The following is a 20,547-nucleotide window of genomic DNA, read 5'->3' as shown; positions in this document are numbered from 1 at the left end:
AAAGAATGATGATGATGATGATAAAACAATATATAACAATTTCTAGGATGTAGATGAAGCAGTCCTAGAAACAAAAAAATCCTCACAAACATACTTTAAGAACATAGAAAGAAGAGGAATAATGAACTGACTATTCATTGAAAAAAAAATTAGAAAGCCAACAAATAAACATGCTTAAAATAAGCACAAAGATATTAAAAATAGAGAAGAAATAGATAAATAGAAAACAAAAATACTCCAAAGAAATGATATCTAAAACTATAGGCAGTTCTTTGAAAAGACTAATGAAATTGATAAACATTTAGATAATCTGATTAAAAAGAAGGGAGAAAATCAAATCAATAAAACAGCAAATGAGGAAAGTAAAATATCAATAGGACCAGAAGAAAAAAAATAATCCACATATTATGTACAGTGTTAACCAAAAACAACATCACAAATCTATGAGACGTGTTGCAACTGACTTTATTATAAGAGGAAGGCACATGCTAGTAGGAACTCCCTATACCAATGAGGGAAAGTCTTGTTATTTAAGTTACAGGGAAAAGAAGAAGTCATAAAGGAGAGGAAAAGGACCAATCTCCTCCCAAAGGGGAAAAGAAATCATGAATAAGTAAAATGAAAAAAGCAGCATATTTTTTTCTGTTTGAGAACTGCTAGACCATGAAGATATAATGGTCTGAAGGGTCCCAGCTACAAAAACATTTTCTCAGTCTGGTGCAGACTGACTGGTACCTGTCTTGACTCCCAAGGACACACAAGGAGTCTAGCTTGGTGTGCAAACAACAATTCATGTCAACTCAGTAGGACTTCATCTTTGACACCTTGTGTATGCCCCTTGAATGTTCCAGGTCCAGTGTTTCTGGAAAATATGGCAACTCAATATGGAAAATATGGCAACTCAAAAAGACAAGTTTAGGGGACCCCTTAACATTCTTCCTCACCCATTGGTCACAGACAACCCCTGAGTATGTTGATGACCACAGAGTGTACACTTGGTAAAACATTCCCATGGATACTACCTGGGAAGGGTCTCAGAAAGCAAGAGAAAGAAACACTTCACAAGGATAAAGGTCAACAGATAGAAAGTTCAAAAGAGATCTTGAGTCTAATTCAGGATAGTTCCAGTTACAAAGTGAGATTAGAACCAGAACCAAAAACAAAGAACATAGTAAGAATGCTCAAAATCAGGGATTAATCTAGAGGAGGAAAATCAAACAACATCAAGAAAACCAAGAGAACTTAGTATACAGATACAGAAAATAAAAGCCAAAGGGGTACAATAATTGACATCAATATTAACAAACATTAAGTATCTCTGCAATAACTTTTCCCAGTATCCATTCAATCAACCCATTCCATCTTGGATCTCAGACATTAATGCAGTCGTCCTGTCCTTGGCACATCTTTTCTTGGAGCAATCTGGAAAATATCATGTCCTCAGGGGTACCACTTCAGTGAACTTCCTTTCTGGTTCCCAGTTACTTATAAAGACTCCTTAGAGATTTCTGCTAAAATCTTCCACAAAACAGATCTCAATACAAGATTTCTATACTAGTCACAAAGTTTACTTCTCTAACAACTACTACATGTGGTAGAAATCAGCTGGACCCTCATGGTTTTGATCTAATCAATAACAGAACTATAAGAGGAACATCAAATTAGGAGCCCATAGTTCACCTGAAACTTCAGAGAATTTAGATTATAAATATCCCTTGCTGTTTCTATCTTTATTTAAACTCTGTATGTGACATAAACATTGTTAACATTTATTTGAACAAATGTTTATTAATTACAAATATTTATCAAGTTCTTCGGGTTTTGAAATATTCTCATTTGTAAAATAATCTTTTCTTATTCGATTGTCATGATGCCCATTGAAATGTGTGAAAAAATTTGTTGTTCAAAAAGAAAAAAATATTGTTAACTACAAGCTAAAGGACTACTGTTACACTGATATACATAAGACATTCAAATACAAATGAAAAGTTTTAAATACCATGGAAGGCAGAACTCTTAAAACTTTCCAAATTACACATACACACACACACACATATAATCATACATATATACATATACATACATATATACACATATTTATACATATACATGCATAAATATTCATTTGATCTTGTTGTTTTCTGAACATTTTTACTCATTTTTTCACTTTACAATTTTTATTTTAACTGTTAATTATTTTAGAACTCCAAATTTAAATGCCACTTAATTTAATTTAATTCCAATTCAATTCGATTCAATTATTCAATTCCCCCTTAGGAGGAGCAGAGATAGATAAGGATCCAATCCTCACATAAAAACATATATTACAGAACACTTTTTATAAGAAAATGACCTATGATACACAAATGAATTTACATAAAACTTACCAAGTTGATTTCAATTTCAGCAAAACACTTGGGATGGGTTGTGTAGATACACTTAAGTAATCAGTTTCAAACAGTGCATATCAAATAAGTTGTTTATTAAAAAAACATGTTTGTACCACAGGAAACAAGTGTTATTTCCATATTAATTAAGAATCTTAAATAAAACTGATGTTTCCATTGGTGTAACACAAATTATTCTGTAAGTTACTCTCCTCTAAGAGAATTGATTGCACTAAAACTCATATCTTTAAACCAAACTGAAGATGTTTTTGATTTCATTTTAATTATTAATAGAATAACAGCTTGGTCCCATAAACTGTTACATCAACATCCAATTATTCTTATATCATTTTGAAACATTTAAGGACCTTATTTTATACAGAAATACATATCTAATAATAGGCAGATGTCTAGGCCAAGTACTCATTTAATAAGTTATCTAGCATATAGAAAGGACTATAAGCCAGGCTGAATAGCTCAGATCTTACACATATGCATTTTATTATAGTAGCTCAGTTTTGTTCCAGCCTTAGTCTATGAGATGATTTAACATTGTGTTTGTATCTTTGTTTCACAAGCTTCTTTTATCTTTGTCTAATTATTCTCAAAGCATTCACAAAAAATGAGCTATTCCAAGGCCTTACTCTTACACATGACAATGTAAGTATCAGCAGGCAGATGACAAGCCTAAGTACTAAGTTACTTAGTTCTTTGGGATATGGAATGACTACACGTTTAGACTGAAAAGAGTAAGATCTGAACATACTTGAATTTTGCTCATACCTTCTACTGACCATTTGCCCTGATTCTAGAAATTTGCTATAAAAGGAAAAAGCAGGCACATGATTCCAACAGTATCAGAACTAGTCCTTAATAATTCAACACATATATGGCATGTTAAAGCATCCTTAGCTCTGTTTGACTTCAGGTAAGAGTCAGAGTTGATAACCAATTTTGCAGTAATAATTCCACTTCATAGCTAGACTCAGGAATAGCCAGGTGGGAAACATTTCTGTTTAAAAGGAAGTAACACAATAGGGAAACTGAGCCAGAGGACCCTACTTTCGGCTATGCCAAGTTATACTCTCGACTTTTTCCCAGATACAGGCATCCACCTGTAACAGTTCAGGATCACATTCCCTTTGAATAGCTTTTGGCATTTCTCTCAAATGGTGGATTACTGACTTGATCCATCAGATGATTATACCTGGATTCAAAACTCAAAATAATATCAGTGACAATCCCAAGAGCTTTTATCTCAAATGACAAGTTTCACTAATCACAGCTTAGGGTTAGATACAGTTGTTTTTACTCTCATGGAGTTGCCATAAGCAATAAAAGTTTACCAAAACTCACACATTCATGAAAGATTTCACTTGACATTCTTCACTTGTTTTTCTTTTCTTCTCCTTGAGCTAAGACTCATCTTGGCATAAGTATCAATCATTAGAAATCACTTCCATATTATACACAGATTTGTAAATTCTCAGTAAGCCAGTTTCATTGTTTAGGAACTCCATAACCTATAATAAACTATTTTCCCAGGGCTGATGACTTGCCAACACAGATGATTTCCAGGAACCCAGCAAGTTTACAAAATAAGAGGAGTCTACAAGATCTTTTCTTCGAATCATTTCTCACACCGTAATCAATTACCATTTTTCCTTTTAAAATACCTATGTAGATACTTAATAGGTTTTAATATTATGACAATAATCTCAAATAACTTAGTTAACAGTCTTACAACTTTCATAAGTGATAGATAGCCAACTACTTTTAGCTGTAACTTCCTCTTAACTATAGGAAAAGATAGAAATTTCCACTTTCTTAACTTGCAGTTACAAACCACTATAAAACAGGGATAGCAGGGCTGATAAAATAACAACAGTTTTCAAACAATTTTTCCACATTCTTTTAGTTGTTCAGTTCACACTCTAATAACATACAAGTTATGAAATATTGTTCTTCTAATGACATAATTGATATAACTGGTTACCAATTTCACAATATAAGAAAATGTAGAAACATAACAATGCCATAAACAACAGTATGTATTTAGGACTTGAAACAATCCCATTAACCATCAGGTGACCTCAATTCCGTTGAATGCATTTCCAAATTACCTTATATAGAACATAATTTTATCACCATTGGCATTATATGCTGATCACTTCTAAAATCTGTATAAAGTCATCATGTATGACACAATTACATCTAATTAAAGAAATAATAATATGAGTTAACATTCATATAGTGTTTGCTCTATGCCAGGCATTGTATTAAGTGCTTAACAATCATGTGATCCTCATAACAACCCTGGGAAGTGGATGCTATTATTATTCCCTTACAAATTAGTGAACTGAGGTAAAGAGACATGAGGTAACTTGCTTAAGTTCACTCAATTAACAAAATTTCAGATCTATGCATTTTCCCCATTTGTCTTAATGCCAAAGAGTATAATAAATTTTGATGTATCATGAATATCATATTAGGAGAGACACATTTCACCTAAAATAAGATAAAAATAAATTCAATTACACAGGAATCTATTTTCCAAATGGTCATGAATCTCAATTCATATTTTTAATTATGTAGTATTAAATTTTATACAAGGGATATATATTCCAAGCATTTCATATTATGGGGTCCATTATTTCCAGCCAGTCCACTGCCAAAGACCATAAAAGTGGCAGTTTAATATTGGGTTTTAATGTACCCCAATTATCACACTTAAGAACTTATTTTAATTTAGTTCAAATTTGGGTTTTACAATCTCAGAAAGAACCCATTGCTTATCAGTTTACTCCTAGAACTCTATAATTGTTTCTCTATATTCTTCCAAATCAAATAGCAACTGTTTGTTACAATAGTTCCCAATAAGATAGGCACCTAAAGTTTCACACAACCTTCCCACTTAAACAAAGTCAAAACTTTTTCAACCCTTTTCTTTCAAAATACTGAAACTTTGTCAACATGCTTAAACCTTCTGAAGTTGGCAAAAGTGGACCCAGAGCACATCCAGGGACAGGATGTGTCCCCAACCCTCTTATCTACCTTCCCTCCAGACTTTATTTCTCTTTCCAAAACTTCCAAAGCAATTACTCAGACTGCACAACTTTCTTTTACTCAAATCCTACATTTCAATCATATTCCAAACTATATTCACTCCACTGAATATTTCCTTTTATAATTTTAGTACATATTGTTGTTAAACAAACCCAATGACTTATTAAAACTTTATTCTCCTAGCTATATAGCTTTACAAGGGGGTGAAAATAACTTGGCCACAGTTCAGAAATGTGAAGGAAGAGAATAGAATCTTTTTTAAAAACCTAGATTAGCTAATAAGGCACAGAGGGATAGCATTGGGGCAAAGTTTTTCCTTGTAAGCTATATGAGCACAATTACAGAGTCTGACACATGAACACAGACACAGGAAACACAAAAAGACCAGTACAAAATGTCACTTCTTGCCTGCCCTTCTAAGTATCTCCAGAGGGGTCACACTGCATATCACACACAAACACATACAGCCTAAAAAATTATTACCCATTCAAAATTGCACTTGTCTTCTTGTATATTCTGACATTTCCTTGTACCAATCATATCCCAAATAATCTTTGCTTCACTAAGTTTGTCTTCCTCTGCTCTCTCCTGACTTCTGTTGTGTGCAGTCAGAAAAGGGTTGGGTGGGGAGAGAGAAAGAGAAACTTTCTCTGCTCTTTATTCTATGATACAGAGGGCAATGGCCATCCCCAGGTCTCTCTTAACAGCACTCAAAGTTCTCATCTTTGCCTAGGCTACAAATCAACTTTGAAATGCACATCTGACTAGAATTTCAGATATTTTAATCTTTCTGCCAATTACCTGTAGGTTCTTAGGGCTGTATAGCTGTAACATTTAGCCCTTGGCAGTCTTCTTGGGGGTGGGAGGGATAAAACCATCTTTGGACACTTTATTACCCATGGTGAACACAGAGAGAGACAAAAACAACCCTCCAAATTTTATATTTTCAATTCACACCCATTTATTCTATTTATTATTTTTCATTCAGTTAATCATGTTTTAGTCAATAATTAGTCAATAACACTAGGGCTCACTTGAGCTCTCTTTGACTGCAATTTGGCCAGACCACCCAGATACAAGGCTCACCATGAACCCTCCTCAGCCATCCCTCAGGCCAGCAATACCTAGAAACAGAGCTAGAGCTCTCTTTGGCCAAGTCTTCCAGCTAGCAACAACCAAAATCGGGAGTTGAGTAACTCAATCCTGTCCTAGCTAAGATAACCATGATCATCATCCAGCCAAATTATCCAGACTGGACTTTCAAATCAACTTTGGCTAGAATAGCCTTCAAAACAAATAAATAAACCAAAAAAAAGGCCTTACCTTTCAACCCTTAACCACAGACAACTTGACTTCTCTTGTAATAGGAAACTCAACTGAAAGAGATGAGAGTTCAAGATATGAGTGGAGAAGTGAAACTCCCCAAACCAGAGATCTGATACAGATGGGGCACAAAGGGGCCCCATGCTGGTACCTAGTACTGCATCTGCAGCCCCTGACCAGTCTGAATTACTTTCTCTCATCATATCCCACAGGTGCACCATTTATTGTTAACCAAAAACAACATCACAAGTCCATAAGACATGTGTTGCAACTGGATTTATTACAAGAGAAAAAGTACATGCATGTGGGAACTCTCTATCCAGGCATGGGGAACCTGCAGCCTTGAGGCCACATGTGGCCTTCTAGGTCCTTGGGTATGGCCTTTTGACTCAGTCCAAGTTTTACAAAACAAATCCTTTTATTAAAGGGATTTATTCTGTGAAGTTTGGATTCAGTCAAAAGGCCACACTTGAGGATCTAGAGGGCCACACGTGGCCTAAAGGCTGCAAGTTCCCCACCCCTGCCCTATGCCAAGGAGCCTAGCAGTGCAGGGAAAGCCTTGGTATTTAAGTTACAGGGAAAGGTGGAAGTCATAGGGTAGGGGAAAAGGACAAATCCTCTCCCAAAAGGGAGGCAATATCACGAATAAGTAAAATGGCAAAAGCAGAATTCTTTCCCCTTGGGAACTGCTAGACCATGAACATATATGATGGTCTGCATATCCACAAAGGTCTCAGCTGTAGAAAGTGTTTTTCAGTCTGGTGCAGACTGATTAGTGCCTGTCTTGATTCCCAAGGACACACAGGGATTCCAGTTTGGGGTGCAAACAGAAAATCATGTCACCTTGGGGTAGGGGGACTTCATCCTTGACATATGCAGGCCCTCTTGCATACTCCAGGTTCAGTTTTTCTGGAAAATATGGCAACTCAAAAAGACAAGTTTAGGGGACCCCTAACAACAGTTACATGTTAACAAAACTGAGAACTCTTGGTCCTGATGGATTCCCAGGAGAATTCTATCAAATTTTCAAAAAACAATTGGTACCTATACTTTATAAATCATTCTCAAAAATTGAGGGAGAAAAGCACTATACTAGAATCCTCTTATGAGATAAATATAGTCTTAATACCTAAACTAGGGACAGGCAAGGTATGCCAAAAGAAAACCTCCTTAGCTATCTGATTTCAGGTAAAAGTCATAGATAGTTTTTGGAACAGCCAATCAAGCAACACAGTTCCACATTATTCAAAAAGTATCATAGCCAAGTCTAGAACCAACTAGGTGGAAAATTCCTGTGTAAAAAGGAGATAACACTGGGGAAATGAATTCAAGAGGCTCTTGCCATTACTTTCCTAAAGCTGTCTTTTCAAACTACTCAGTCTTCAACATTCACTTCTTGCAGTTTAGAGGAGGATACAATTGCTGTTTTTCCTGTTGCAATAATAGTTGGTTTATAATTTATAAGAATAAAACATTTATCTTCCTTACTTATTAAGTACAAAGTTTATCCCAGGGGTGGAGAACCTGCGGCCTCAAGGCCACATGTGGTCTTCTAGGTTCTAGGGTGCAGCCTTTTGGCTCAGTCTAAGTTTTACAGAACAAATCCTTCTATTAAGGGGATTTTTCTGTAAAGTTTGGATTCAGTCAAAGGGCTGCACTTGAAGACTTAGAGGATCACATGTGGCCTTGAGGCTGAAGGTTCCCCACCTTGGTCTATCCAAAAGCATTTCTTCATCATTTTACTTTTCTAGTTTAAACATATCCTGATGTAAAAATCAAGAAGAAATTAAAAAAAACATATTATGGAGTTTTATACATAAAGTGAATATATAATGGTTCACTCATACCCAAGAAACAAAACATAAAAACCAATCACAATTATTATCTTTTATGTCTGTAAGTATTTATAGTAACCCCTAGATTAAAAAGGAAAGCCCTTTGTAACTGGAGTCTGTTGATACTAAGTAGACTGTGAGTGTTCCTGTGGCAGGAGGGGCTTTGTCCCTCGGTGAGATAATGTCCCATATCACTTCTAGTCTCAGGGGAGATTTTACAAGGCACTCAATGTTATACTAATTCTTGTGCCTCCTTCTTTCACAGAGTTAATAAGGATTTATGATCCTTATAAGGATGGAAAATATAAATAGATTTCTCAAACAAACCAGGTAACTTTGACAAAACAGAACATATTCATTTAAATATTAAAAACAAATCTTCAAACAAAAGTTTCTAATAAGTAACAGTTCAAAGTTATAAAATCAAAAGATGAGCTAACCTCCAACAAATGTATTCCATCCTAGTTATCATATTTCAAATTGACAGCATATATAATACAATAGTTCCCAAAATCACAATACAAGAAATTATAAGCATTTTACTAAAATAAAATATCTGGATTTAAAATATAGACCCAAAATAAAATTTATTGTCAGCTAAATGATATCAATCCAGGAAAATGTTGTTCTGCATTACCTTATAAAAAAAATTTCATATGTCTGTCAATTCAGACATTCTATTCTAGTTGCATTCAAAGACCAGTACAGAGTAACAATGATCCAATAACACTTAAGAGCTATTCAGTTGTTCAGTTGTTTTTCAGCTGTGTCCAAATCTTTATGACCTCATTTGGAGTTTTCTTAACAAAGATAATGGATTGGTTTGTAATTTCCTTCTCCAGCTCACTTTACAGATAAGAAAACAGAGGCAAACAGTGTTAAATTGCCCAAGGTCACACAGCTAATAATTATCTAAGGCCACATTTGAACTGAGGTCTTCTCCACTCCAGGCTCTGTGCTCTATCAATGGCATCACCTCACTGACCCCTTTGGGGCTATAAGGGAGGACAAAAGCATTACCATTCGAGGCATAAATCAACCATACTGTGAATAATAATTTTCTTAATTCACTAATCAAAACCCAGTAGAAAATTTTCAAAATCTTTAACTTAAAGATATTCAGTATGTCGACCATCTCCAGAACTCTAAATAAGATTTAATTTTGACAGAAAACTTTCATTTACACTTTTCATTTTTGCAGTCTAGAATAATTTTTTCCATAACACCAAATTTTAAGTGTTGTTTTGCATCAAGATCTATTTTACTTAAAGGGGATCAAATATCACAATTGCCCAAAGTGAAAAAATACATCTCACTTTAAGTAAGACTGTATTATAATTATGTTTAGGATTAATGCAATAAAATCCAACCTGGAATTATTGTTATAAATGGAATCCTACAGAATTCTCAAATTTCACAAGGCCCATTCATTGCCAGAACTTCAAATTATCGACCCCACTACCTTCAGTAAGTCTATTGCCAAAGATTGACTTGGCAGTCCTGCTTTTCAACTCTGTCTTTTGGGTAGATTCTAAGTTCTTTTGAAACGTGTAACCTCTGTTACATAATAAAGAAATTGTTAATGTATATTCCCTACATAAAGATTAGAATGTATACTTCTATTGGTCCTTCAGGGACAGAATTTTAGTATGTTATTCTCAAATTGTTCCATGATACTGATGGGAAATGAAAAGTTGGAAATACTGAGCTCTCTATGAAGGCAGGAAATGGAAGTTTTTTTGACCTATCATGCAGGCTTTTAATCAAAGGAGAGAGGTAACAAAATCACAAGATTAAAGTGGGGGGAAATTAAGTATGAAAGCTAAATCAAAATTCAAGGTGGTGAAATTTATGATGGCTGATATAACCCAGAGGAAGAATGATGGAGATACCTGGAGAGGAAACAAAATAGTAGAAATTACAGGAAATAAGAAGGTAGGAATTCTCCCTAGAGAGACACTTTGGCAAGAGCCATTCTTCTCAACCTTGCAGCCCTCTAGTTTTGATTAACACCCAGAGAGAAAGAGGCAACCTAGGGCACTGTGGAAGGAACTGTGGAAGACCAAATTTCCATGATGATGTGATTTCTGGTGATGAGGATATCTGCAAAGAACAATGATATTCCCAGTGTGGAACCCAAGTAGAGAAATTGGTGGTACAGTAAGAGAGGGCAATTCAAAAATATTAAAAGAAGACTCTAGAAAACAAGAAAACTATAGACCAATTTCCCTGATGAATACTGTTGTGTAAACTGTAACTAAAACACTAGCAAAAAGAGTACAACAATATATCACACAAAGATCATCCAGTATGACCTGGTGCTTTTTAACCTAGGAATTTATATGAGGGATTGATACCAGGTGGGAGTCATGTCAGGGCGGGTTCAATATTAGGAAAATTATCATCAGAATTGAGCATATCGACAACAATCACATGATTATTTTAATAGATGCATAGAAAATTTCAGGTATTTGTTCCTGTTAAAAACAGCATTGAGGAAACAAAACATTACTTTTTGAAGGGTCTATAACTGTTGACCTACAGAGAGTCAACTAATAAACTAGTGGAAATAATTAATAACTTTATTATGACAGTCAGTAATTTTTAGATAGTTTTGTCATTTCTATTATATTGCTATGGCCTACCCAGAACCAAGTACTATTCTCCCAACTTCTTAAGATCTATGTTTCTGTGAATAGGGTTTTGTAATTATATTCATCTAGTTTGTCTCTTGCCAGGTAGACTCCCACGTCTTTTATTCAGCCTGCAGTTATTTTGGTCTTTTTCTTTCTTTTCCTGCTATGTTTTGTTGGTAATGTGGAGAAATGTTGCTGATTTCTGTGGATTTATTTTATATCAGGCAACTTTGGTGAAGTTATTAATAATCGCAACTTTCCTTCTTCCTAACTCTCTATCCTTCTCTCTGTATCTCTCTTCCTGTATCTCCTCCCCATCTCTCTCTCTCTGTCTATCCTTCTCCATCCTTCTTTACTTTCTTTCTCTTTCCCATTCTCTCCCTCTCCATATTTCTCCTTTTTCTTTCTCTCTCTCTCTGCCAACCCCCTCTGCCTTTCTCTCTCTCACTCCCTGTCTCATTGTCTCTTTCTGTATCTCTCTGTTCATCCTTCTCTCTCTGCTTCTCTGTCCCCTTCTCTTTCTCCCTTTCTCTCTGCCTTTTGTTCTTCCCTTTCTCTATGCACTGTCAAACCCCAATTTATTACAGAGTCTGTTCTAAGAAAGAGATAAACAAGATGAGGGTGCATGTGTTCATGGTGTAATTTCACTCAAGCTGGCTTGGCATGCATTGCATAGGAGTTCAATCCAAAACTGGTTCAGAACTAGCTCAATTTGGGATTTTGGGGTACAGAATTATATGCCCTTCGAAGAGTAGGTGTTCCCAAGGGGTGCCAATCAATCATGATTGGTTGACATACTAAGAGGTGGGTTATATTAAAATAAGATCTTGAGTATGTGACTTAGGTCACTTAATAAACTGGGGCCGATATTACCCGCCATCAAAGGAAATACCACCCCCAGTCTTGGGAATCTGTCTCCACCTGAACCTAAATAGAGTAGGATAAAATCAATTCAGGCCTAGGTTGGAGTTTGACCAAGACAAGAAGATTCAATGCAACCTCATTATCAGAAATGTCCTTCTGAAGCACTTTGGATGGAAGGCTGGTGGGGGGCGGGGCTGGGGGCTCTGAGTCTCCAAGACACAGATTACCAAGAGAAATCATTTTTCACATTCCCTCATATGATTCTAATGAAAAGTGTAGCCTTCTCAATGAATCACTAACTTATATGGTCAACACTTTATCAAGGAGTTTTGGGGACTTATAACAATATGGGAGAGGGGAGGGAGAAATTGATTGACACATTGACAAATCAAAGGGGCAGTCCCCTTAGTAAGTAAATAGCAACAGGGAAAAGTAAACAACAAATTGTCCATTTAAGGGGCTCAGAAGTCTCATCTCACACAGCTGTCTAGGGGGACATCATCTGATAAAGTTTTTTGGTCTGAGTGCTGTTCAGGCAGTCTCCAGCAGAATGTCCTCTTGTAGAGTTCCTCTTTCTTGTGTCCACTCTCCTACAAAATTGATCTTAACACAATTTTAAATTACCTTGCCAATAACCAGGTCAAATAATGAAAGTTAACTCAACCCTTATGTCTCTATTATTATAAAATCAAAATCACAATCTTGGCCAATTTTCATGTTGATAATAAACTCAAATAAAAACAGGAAAATTAAAACCCGGTTTGAGTTTTTTATACTTCATATTCATTTCCCCATCAGGAGGATGAGATTCCCCTAAGGAATTCATAACAGAATACTTTTTATAAAAAGATGGACTCCAATACATACATAATACATTGACTGATCAATTTAAAAACAGTACATATCAAATAAAAAAACAAATCCAACTTCTGGTCATGTTCAAATAAATAACCCCTAATTAAAGGGACTGCTTCTTTTAAGGCACTTACAAGATAGATCACAAGCCATTCTCCTTTTCATATTAACTAATTGTAACAAACTGAGACAGGTAAGATATTAACTAAGTAACAAAATAATATCCTCTTTTAACAAGCCCTTGGCCTAATTATCCTCATACCATTATGAGGAATTAAAGGACCCTAACTTATACAGGAATATATACTAGCAATAGATGTCAAGACTAAATACTTAATTCTAAAATTCTAGGCCAAATAGCTCAATCTTATACTTGCATCTTACTATAAAAACCTCAGATGTTCTAGCATCAATCTATTATTTAATAAATTTAATATTGTGCTTACAAAACTTTTTGATTATATAAATTTGCCATAAAAGAATAGGGACATAACTAAAGTAAGGGGACAATATTTCCCTAACTTCATGTCAATTCCAGGCAAAAGTGATGCAGATGGCCAACTGCATTGAGCCAGGTTTAAAATCTGCCAGGTGTCATAGTGGGGAAATTGAGTCAGGAGAATCCTACCTCAGCTCATGCAGAATAGTCATTCTCTCGACCTTCCCATGAGAACACTCTTTGCAGTTCATAGATGCAGTTCATGGACCCCCATGGGGTTGCTGGCATATGGATCAGTGACTCAATAGCATTCCTTGATAATCATACCTGGAGTCAGACTCAGAATAACAGTCAGTTAACAGTCTTATAAGGGTCTTGAATAACAAGTTCCAATAATCAGAGTTTCAGATGTGACTATAACCTCACATTGGTTAGGGGACATCTTTAAAGTGAGCCTAAAGTAGTTTGCATGCATTCCTACACATGTTCCAGTTCCTGATTAAATAACAACGTAAAATATTTCAAGAATTGAATTTTATACATATGATAAATTCAAACACTAATTTTAACTCATGTTTAGGTCATGGAATGAATTTTGATCAAAACAGCAAGATCTTTCACACTTGCAGCTCATTACAGTAATTGCTTTAGTATTAATACCTTTGACGTTACTCTCATTGAGCTGCTGACTCTGACTCTGTTTCTTAGAAAGCACCCATTAAGGCCAGTCTAAGGACACAGCAAATCTAGGAATGAAACTTGAAATTCACAGTAGGTTTGGACATAATTGTCATTAATATCAATTATTACTGCAAGAAATTAGCTTGCAAATGGAAATCTAGTAGGCCTTTTAAAATCACACAAAAGATTTTGCAAAACATTTCTTCATAAAAGTATTTTCCTTTCTTAAAAACAGCTTACAATTTATCCTGTTACTATAACAAACTAAATTAATTACAAGATTTTACAAAGTCCTTTCTTTGCATAATTACCAAGTTTCTTTTCACAAAAATACTTTTGTAAATACTTGATTTAAACAATAACTCCAAATAGCTTAATTAACAATCTTAATTTTCATAAGTGAGAACCAAATAATTTCAGCTGAAACTTCCTTTTAAATACAGACAAAACTTGGAAGTTTATGATTTCTTAAATTACAGTACTTCAAAATCGTCAGATAGAATGACCTAACAGCTTCCTAACTCACTCATTTTCTCTCTGACAGTACAATTTTTAATCTAACAACATCTAGATTATAATAGAAATTGCTTTTCTAACACCATAGGTGATGTAATTGTTTACCACATTGCACAATTTAGAAATGCAACAATACCTTACACATCATAATGTATTTAAAACTTGAAACAACCCATTATCAATTTAGGTAAATGCATTTCTAAATCACCTTTCACAGAGAATCACTCATTTCATCATTAATATGTTGAAACTACAACCTGAAACCACTTTATATATTTTCACAATAGCCAAGATTTCACATGAAAAAAATCTGCTCTCATAGTAAATATCAATATTATTATTGTTACTCATTTATAACTAAATATACTTCATTAAATGTTAACAGCTTTCAAAATTTTATCACATTCTATTTTTTTTTTATTTTTTAAGGTCCCATTCATATGCAACAAAATCCAGATTAAAATTACTTTGACACCATTTCTACCTCACAGTGGTCTCTCAAATTTTACAATCTACGAGAATTTTAGAAATACAATACAATTTAGAAACGCAATAATAATAAGCTTCAGATGACATCAATTACATTTTCAGATTATTACATATAGAAATTATTATTCATATTACTTTTGGTATTTTAAAACTACTTCAAAGTTATCAGGTATGGAACAATTACATTCAATTAGAGAGATAATAATAATGTGTCCAGCATATGCTAGTCACTGTGTTAAGCACTTTACAATAATGTGATCCTCACAACATCCCTGGGAAGTGGGTTCTACTATTATCCCTTTACAGAACAGTAAACTGAGGTAAACAGACTCAAATCAAATCAAATCTGAATTTATAATGGCTAATGATAAACATTTAATTGTTTTTAAATCCAATACTCTTGGCCCTTTAAAAGGAAAATATTAACCATAAATTCATACATTCCCTTAAAAAAGACATGTGGTCCAGGAAATACATATAAAGCTTTACAAACAGTTTGAAATAACCTGTAATCATCAGATGAGCTTAAAATATTCTGGGCCAATATCCTAACTGCTGCTTTTGGCCCAGACAAAAAGAGATATAAGGAATTTGATTTAGTGACAGGGTATGGCTAGTTTCCCCAGGCATAAACCTCCAGAGCCTCCAATAATTAATTGAACAGTATAAGGAAGCATCTCAAGATTTTATGTAATAATCACAGATCACAATAACCAATATCTTTACCATAACCAATATTTATGTAAGGTTAGATTTAATAAGGCCTTCCTACAGGTTTATCCTGAAGGGCAGGTAGAGATAATTCCTTCTAACCCTCTATAACCTTATTTATTGGTTTTCAAATCAAGCTATGACATTTTCATTTTTAATCTTTCTACTTAAAACAAAATCTAACTTCCTTACACTGTGATCTAAAGTTGGTGCAAAGGCACCCACAACAACCATCCAAGGATGGAGGAGCTTAGAGCACATGGGCTTGCTGCAGACCACCCCACTCCCATCTATTCCCAAACCAATTTTTTTCTACCCATCATATTTTTGCTCAAACCTTTATCCCGCTTTCCTAATTTTTCAAACCCATTATTCAGACTACCTCTACTTTCCTTTACATTCCAAATTAAAAAATTATATTCACCACACTTTTGTCCTGCTTCTCTTCCCCTGTTAGAATCTGGAGGAAGTTAATGCCTAGCAATTTACAAATCAAGAGAGCTGTAGTTCCCCCATACCCTTAACAAACAACTTTTATAATGTTAATGCTTAAAAGACAGAAAAACCCTTATTTTTGCAATTTTAAACACATTGCCTTGATAATCAGATAAAATCAATTCAGGCCTGGTTTGGAGTTTGACCAACATAAGAAGATTCAATGCAACCTTATTATCAGAAATGTCCTTCTGAAGCACTGTGGATGGAAGGCTTGGGGGTGCCTACCTCCCCCTCTCTCACTCTTTCTGTCTCTGTCACTCTTTCAAACTCCATCCTTCTCAATTTCTTTTTCTGTCTTTATCTCTATGCATATGTTTTTCTCTTTTCTGTCTTTCTACCTTTCTCCCTGTCTCCCCTTCTCTCTCTCTCTCCTTCCCTCTCCTTCTCTCTATCCCCATGTTCTTGTTTCTCTCTCTCTTTCTCTCTCTGAAAAGACTAGACAGGTGAGAATTAACAATATTGGAACTTAACAACCCAGAGTTCAATACAGTGGAAAACACATGTTACTCTTAGGAAAGAACTCCCAATTTGATAAAAGAAAACTGCTGGAAAACTGGAAAGCAGTCTTGTAGAAAGTAGGCTAAGATGGTATCATATTCCAGAATTAATTTTAAATGGATATGTGACCTCATTATTAAAGATCATAAAATAAAAATATCAGAAGAGAAATAGATCATATGCCTCTCACTGTTATGGGTAGGAGATATATTCTTAACCAAACAAGGGATAGAGGCAAAAGATAAAACAAATACTTCAGATTACATAAAAAGGAAAGGCTTCTGCACAGACAAAATGAATGCAACTTGGATAAACGAGGAAATGGTCGAATGGGAAAAAAAATCTTTGTATCAACTTGCTCTTACAAAGTATTAGTATCCAAGATATATAAACAATTAACAGATACATAAGAGAACAAAAGAGTTTAGATAAGTAGTAAAAGAATATGTACAAACAATTCTCAAAAGAAGTGCAAAATATTCACAATCACATTAAAAAATGCTTCAAATCACTACTAAGAGAGATGCAAATCAAAATAACCCTGAGGTTCTGCCTCACACCTTGACAATAGCAAAATGACAAAAGATAGTAATAATCAGTGTTGGAGGAGTTATGGGAAGTTAGGCACACTAAGAACTGCAGATAGAGTTGTGAATTGGTACAACCATTTTGTAAAGGAATTTGGAATTACATAAAGAAGGTGATTAAAATGTCAATATTTTTTAACCAGAAACTCCATTACTGTGGTTTATTTATTTATTTTTTGGTGAGGCAATTGGGGTTAAGTGACCTGCCCAGGGTCACACAACTAATAAGTGCCAAGTGTCTGGTCTGAGACTGGATTTGAACTCAGGTCCTCCTGACTCCAGGGCCAGTGCTCTATCTACTGAGCCACCTAGCTGCTCCAGGTTTATTTCTTAAGGAGGCCACTGACAAGAAGAAAAATCCTATTAGGAAAAAAATGTTTATAGCATCACTTGTGGAGTTAGCAAAAAATTAGAAACAAAGTAGATTCTGACCAATTGGAGATTTGCAAAGCAAATTGTGATGCATGACTGTAATGGAATATTACTGAACTATAAGGATGAACATGAATACAGAGAACTATGGAAAGATCTATATGAACTGATGCAGTCAAGGAAGGAGAATCAAGGAAGCAATGTACACAAAATTTTTAACAATATAAATGGAAAGAGCAAAGAGACATGCAAAAAATTAAATAGACAGTTAACAAAATTATAAAGAAATCTGTTGAAATGTGTTGAAGGGAAAGGTATTAGAATATGCTCATAATCCAATACTTAGCAGAGGTGAGAGGTCCATAGGGGTTGCATACTGCACAAATTTTCAAACTTTTTCAATGTATCAATCAACTGTACTCATTTTCCTTTTTTTCTTTATTTTGCATCAATCTCACCATTGTTAAAGAAAGAGATAAGAGATTGACAGCCAAAAAAGCTTAAAGGGTAAAGGCTTGCAGATTAAAACATGCTTTCTCTGTCCCAATAAATACTTTGCAAAGTATGGGGGGGGGGAAGAAAGATAATGACAACAACCAGACAACACACCAAAATTTGTGAGATGCAGCAAAAGCAGTGTTTAGAAGAAATTTTTATATCTTTAAACATTTACATCGATAAACAAGAGAAAGAGCAGATCAATGACCTGGGCATGCAACTTAAAAAATGAACAATCTCCAATTAAACAACAAAATCAAAATCCTAAAAATTACAGAAGAAATTAATAAAATTGAAAGTAAAAACACATAATAAATAAAACTAGAATCTGGTTTTATGAAAAAAAACTTATAAATTAAATGAATCATTGGTTAATTTGATTAAAAATAAAAGAAAAAACCAAATTACCAGTATCAAAAATGAAAAAGGTGAATCTACCACCAAGGAAAAGGAAATTAAAGCAATTATTAGGAGCTATTTTTCCCAATTATGTGCTAATAAAACTGACAATGTACATCAAATGGATGAAAATTTACAAAAATATAAATTGCCCAGATGAATAGGAGAGGAAATAGAATCCTTGAATCTTGTAAAAAGAAATTGAACAAGCAACAAATTAGCTCCCTAAGGAAACTCTCCAGTACTAGATGGATTTACAAGTGAATTCTACCAAATGTTTATCTACTTGACGAAATAAATAAAGGAGTCCTACCAAATTCCTTCTATGACACAAATATGGTTTTGATGCCTAAACCAGGGAAAGCAAAAGCAGAGAAAGAAGACTATAGACTAATTTCCTTAATGAATACTGATGTAAATTTTTTAAAACAAAATATTAGCAAGGACATTACAGCAATACATCACAAAAATCATACAGTAAGATCAGTTGTTATTTATACCAGTAATGTAAAACCAATTCAATATTGGGAAAACTATAAGCATAACTGACCATATCACTAACAAAAAAACCAAAAATCATAAGATTATATCAATAGGCACAGGAAAAGCTTTTGACAAACTACAACACCCATTCTTATTAAAAACACTAGAAGTATAGAAATAAGTGCAGCCTTTCTTAAAATGAATTATTTACCCAAAACTTAGAGCAAGCATTATCTCTAATGGGGAAAAAGGAGAACCCTTCCCAATAAGATTGGGGTGAAGCAAGGATATTCATTATCATCACTATGATTCAATATTGTACTTGAAATACTAGCTATAGCAATAGGACAAGAAAAATAAATTACATAGGAGTAGGGAATGAGAGAATTATCATTCTCTGCATTAGATATGATAGTATACTTAGAGAACCCTGGAGAATGAACTCAAAAAGTAGTTGAAACAATGAACAACTTTACAAAGGTTTCAGAACATAAAATGAACCCACATAAATCATCTTCATTTCTATATTTTCTCAAAAAAATTCAGTAAGAAGAGCTAGAAAGAAAACTTCCATTTAAAATAACAATTCAATATAAAATACTTGGGAGTCTATCTGCAAGACAAACTCAAAAACTATATGAACACAATTACAAAACACTTTTCAAGTAAATACAGATCTAAAGAAATAGAAAAAATATTAATTGCTTATAGATAGGCCAAACCAATATAATAAAATGACAAGTCTACCTAAATTAATTTATTCATTCAGTACCATACCAATCATACTACCAAAGAGTTATTTCATAGAGGTAGAAAAAATAGTAACAAATTCATCTGGAATAATAAGAGGTCAAGAATATCAAAGAAAACAATGGAAAAAACGTGAAGGAAGGCTTCAAAGCAGTGCCGATTTCAAATTGTGCTACAAAGCAGTGATTATCAAAACAATCTGGTACTTGCTAAGAAATAGAGTGCTGGATCAGCTGAATAGATCAGGTACACAATACATAGTACTAAATAACCTTAGTAATCTAGTGTTTGAGCAACCCAAAGATCTAAGCTTTCAGGGAAAAACTCAGTATCTGACATAAATTGCTGGAAAAACTGGGAAGCAATTTGGCAGAAACTAGATTGAAACCAGTATCTCATACTGTATACCAAGATAAGTTCAAAATGGGTAAAGGATTTAGACAAATTACAGGAGCATGGAAAAATTTGCTTGTCAGACCTATAAGGAAACTAAGCCAAGTTGATAAAAATAAAAATCATTCCCCAACTGATATGAACAAGTAGTTCTCAGAAGAAGAAATCAAAGCTATCAATAGGCAAAAGAAAAAAAATGCTCTAAATTACTTTTGATCACTTTCTTTTTTTTTCTTTTTTTGGTAATTGGGGTTAAGTGACTTGCCC

The sequence above is a fragment of the Vombatus ursinus genome, unplaced genomic scaffold, assembly GCF_900497805.2.
Source record: "Vombatus ursinus unplaced genomic scaffold, bare-nosed wombat genome assembly UNPS02004099.1, whole genome shotgun sequence".
NCBI classification, from domain to species: Eukaryota; Metazoa; Chordata; class Mammalia; order Diprotodontia; family Vombatidae; genus Vombatus; species Vombatus ursinus.
The sequence above is the reverse complement of the archived record's forward strand: the minus strand, read 5'-3'. Positions refer to the sequence as shown.